We start from the raw sequence: 4,496 nt of genomic DNA, 5'->3' as shown, positions 1-4,496 counted from the left end.
ATTGCGCAAATTGTTGTTTTTTCGCGCAAAACTGATGCGCAAAGAAAGAAAAATTTTGCGTTTCCTTCCGCAAAAATTGCGCAAAAGTTTTGCGAATGGAAACCCTAAGTTGAGAGCAGCAGAGGAAAACAAAACAAAATGGAGGATGCTGAAAACGTTACTTACCCCCCCCCCCTCTTTCCCTTGTATTTCTAGGGTTAAAGAAAATTAATCTATAAACCTAAAATTAAAACTCGTGTCTATAATATGCATTGCCTGTAGTACTCGTAAACTATATTGGCGAGAAAGTAGTTTTGCAGAGATCTTCTAGCATACACTCGGAGTTTCTTGTTTAACAGGATAGCAACACCTCAAAGAGAAAGGAAAGGTCCTTTGATTAAAAATATGGCAAGAAATCTGATGAAATACTTTGGAAAAGACCATCAATGCAAACAATAACGAACTCAGGAATGGGTGACAATCAAAAAAAAAAAAAATTAACTATTAGCCGGGTCAGGAAATTACTGTCAGGAAATTGGATATTATACTTTTAGAAGTTTGTACTTTTAGGAGTTTGTACTTTTAGGAGTTTGTACTGTCATGAGTTTGTACTGTCATAAGTTTGTGCTGTCAGGATATTTTAAGTTTTTACTGTCAGGAGTTTGTACTTTTTGAAGTTTGTACTTTTAGGATTTGCACTTTTAGGAGTTTGAACTTTGTACTTTTTTGAGTTTGTGCTTTTAAGAGTTTGTAATTTTAAGAGTTTGCACTTTTTAGAAGTTTGTATTTATCGAGTTTTTACTTTCAGGAGTTTGTATATTCATCTTCCCCCCCCCTCCCCACCCCATCCCCGCTTTCTTCTTAAGTAATTTAGAAGAAAATGTTTGTAACCCTGTATGTCAGATTTTTTCACTCAGTATCAGCAAATTTTAAGTGACCCTGCATTGATAGAGTGTTATGTCCGATTCTCAACGGTACCTTTAACAGCACAATTATGAATTAGATATTCATGTATTTGTTTTTGAAAAGCAGTTCTTGCTTGAAGAACACTGGAAAATTGACCAGTGACCGAATTTAAAGAATTTGAGCGGCGGTTTAAATTTAAGCCTCGGTTCAAATATGGTTGGTTTCACTTAAAATTGTATCAAATGTTTCAAGATTCAAGCCGGCGCTTAATCTAAACCGGGTTTTGGCGGATTTAAACCGCGGCTCAAATTCTTTTAATTCCATCTCTGAAAAACCATGATATCTTCCATTTTAATGCTCAGGTTAAGGTCTCAAGGATACCGTCCTGAATCAGTCATGCCATCTTTAAATATGGGTTCACTAAAATTTACAACGAAAGCCCTGAACACTCTTTGATTCGGTTAACAAAAAAACTTCTGTTTAAACAAGAACGTTTTTTGGACGTTAAAAAAAGATCAAAATGTACGGACGTGTCCCGCTCAGCTACCTGGAATCAGCAAACACAAAGAAAAGCCAAACACCAGCATAAAATAACCATGACGAGGCCTTGTCTCACAGCAATACCGATTCAGGTTTGAATGGAAATAAAAAATGAATTTAAAATAATGGTAAAATTGGTATTATTTTTTCTTCTCACTAATTAAAAACATTTTAAACCTTGCTAAATGATATCAATTAAATGAATAAAGTCAATTTCCATAAAAATAATCATATGATTAAAAGGTTATAAACTACAGGGTGTCCCAAGAAACATGGAAGTTCAGTGACGAATTGGATATCGTCTTTGTTATGAATTAGTATTGTAATACCTAATTTCAAAGGCCATAATGTTATTATGTCTGCTAGAGTTTATTTTATGAAAAGAGTAAAAGACTGTAAAGATGTGTCTATAATGTCTCCGCAAGATGAACAGTGAAGACGGACAAGTTTATTTTAATTGGTACCACAATATGTAATTAAGATGTTGGGGTTGATGGTTTAAAGAATTATTAAAATTACTGTTTTTTATACATGAATTCTAGTAAACAAGGCAAATAAATTGCAACATTTTTTTGGGACGACTTTTTCATACAGGTTGACAATCCTCAAGTCATTAGCTGTTTTAATGAGGTTGTCTTTAATTTGTAATTTGTAAACAAAATTAGTATTACTATGTGTTGTAGTAATACTATGTATATGATATAGTTACATTTCATCTATATATAAATTTGGCTTGTCTGTCTGTTTGTCTGTTTGTCTGTCTGTCTGTTTGTTTGTTTGTATCCAATAAACGTCAATACGGCTGAACCGATCGGCCCAAATTTTTTGTAGGACATCACGTGACCACAGGGAAGGTTTACGAATGATCAAAATTTAAAAAAATGTGTTTTAAATGTTTTTAATTTTGTAAAAAAAAACTCAATAACAACCTTTTCTCAGAAAACATGCCACCTTATCATACAAGAAGATGTTGTGTTTATAAGTGTTCAAGCAACAACACTATGGATGAAATGAAATTTTACATGTTTCCAAAGGACCCGAGTCAAAAGGAAGTTTGGAAAAATGTTGTAAATCGCCCTGACTATGCAATCAAAAATAACAGTTTTATGTGCATGTTACATTTTGCTAAATCTCAGTATACCAGAGGATTACGACTTGTACATGGTGCAGTGCCATCATGCAACCCGGAACTGGAGAATTTTATGAACTTTTCAATGTTAGGTAATAAAAGTAATTTTCAATGGATTAGGATTATGAATGTTCTCTTGAAGATTAAAAACTTTACTACGGGGTGGCCACTAAACATATCAATTGAGAGACTGCAGTTTAAAGGTCGTCTTTGATTCATGAAATCCATAAAATGAAAAAGCTTGTTTCATAACGCTTGCACAACTTATAATCTTCACGTGATGTATTTATTATTATTTTTNATCCAGAGGATAAAATGCCATGCGTACGACAGAGATGGTGCTGTTTGCACATTTTCTCAAGACCTCTAAATTTATACCTGTCTGCATATCTATATATATATTATCTTTGATTACCGCTTTCTCAGTAGGTATCACTGTACTAAATCAAAAAATTATTTAAAAAACCGATATGGAATTCGCCACTGAATTCCCATGTTTATTGGGACACCCTGTATGCTATTGAAGGGACTGCAAGCGTAAATTTAATTGACCCTCCATGCAAAGAAGGTAATGCTTGATTCACAACGATACACTTTAAACTTTTGAATGTTTATCGAGAAGATAACTGGAAAGTAGATTGACTGTAAAAAGCATTTTCAAACATTCAAAAATTATTTTTGTTATTTTTTGCCACTTTGAGAAAGTTATTATCAATATTCTTTAAGATATACCGCAGCTGACAAACAAAGTGTTTAGAATTTATAAAAGCTTTTCAATAAATTAATAGGTCCAACATCTTTGATAAAATTGAATGGAACAATGATTTTCCTATAAATCTTCCTGAGTTTAGTGTCTATGTCTGGTTTCTAAAAATGTTGTAATTTTATCCTGAAAATCTGGCTTCAAATCTCAAAATAAGAAAAGAAGTGATTTTTTCTGTAGATAAATGGTACAATTTTGTAACATTCTATCTCCTCTAGATTTTAGCGTTTAGGCCAGTTACTCCTCAGAAAATTGGGTTGTCTTTGAAAATATGTAAAGTACAAGGTGTTCCACGAAACATGACAGTAGCAAGACGACTTAAAAGTCGACTTGAATTTTGTTTTATTTGTGACATTCAGCCGTCAACCTACTTGTATGGTTCTTGAAACAATACCCACAAACTTCTTTTAGTCATCACATTTCCAAAATGTGGTCTGTCCTTTTTTGTTGTTGTTAATATTATTGAGAATTTCGTTCAGATTTCATGCACTTTTATCAAATAAAACTCAAATTGTCGAAATGTGAAAGAAATTCTTCATATTGCAACCTAATCATTAAAGATTTGTTTAAATTAGTGGCCTTAAGAAGTTGAAAAAGGGACATGTAACTAGGGATGTTAACGTTTTCATTTTTTTTTTAAACGATCGTTTTGTTATTAAAACGACGACGAAAAATCGAAAACTGAACATTTTTTAAAAATTCGTTTTTTGAAAATTTCCGTTTTTAATACGATCATTTTTTCAAAACGATTGTTTTTCAAAACAATCCATTTCAATAAACTCGTAGTTTCGTCAGCGATCGTTAACAAAGACCTTTGTTAACAACCGTTTTTATAAAATTTGTTGTTTTGTTTAACGACAACCCTTCGTTAACGATCGTTAACAACGACCCTTTATGTTAACGATCGTTAACATAATTGTCAATAATGTTTTTTTTTCAAACGCAATCGTTTTTTCAAAAGCGATCGATTTTTAAAACAATTGTTATTCGTTTTCTACAAGTTCAAAACGAGTGGGTCGTTTTTAAAAAAGATCGTTTTTTTCCGAAAACGAAACAACTATTTTTGAAAATGATTAAAAAACGAAACAAAAAACGATTAACAATTCACACACCCTTACTTCAGCTTTTTAGGGGCAAAATTTTAGGGGGGGGGGGGTGACATTCCCCCTCCAAATCCAT

General features: G+C 32.6%; 1 long non-coding RNA gene across 1 annotated transcript; it reads right to left on the bottom strand.

Annotated features, from left to right (window-relative positions):
- Nucleotides 1–330: 330 nt before the first annotated feature.
- Nucleotides 331–1,793, bottom strand: LOC111716978 (uncharacterized). The gene is made up of 3 exons (XR_002768642.1): nt 1,755–1,793; nt 1,433–1,491; nt 331–349 (listed from the first exon to the last, which is right to left on the bottom strand). It is a non-coding gene; the product is annotated as an uncharacterized LOC111716978 (long non-coding RNA).
- Nucleotides 1,794–4,496: the final 2,703 nt, after the last annotated feature.

Source organism: Eurytemora carolleeae, unplaced genomic scaffold, assembly GCF_000591075.1.
Source record: "Eurytemora carolleeae unplaced genomic scaffold, Eaff_2.0 scaffold2298, whole genome shotgun sequence".
Lineage (NCBI taxonomy): Eukaryota > Metazoa > Arthropoda > Copepoda > Calanoida > Temoridae > Eurytemora > Eurytemora carolleeae.
Note: the sequence above shows the minus strand (reverse complement) of the source record. Positions and strands in the feature narration are given on the sequence as shown.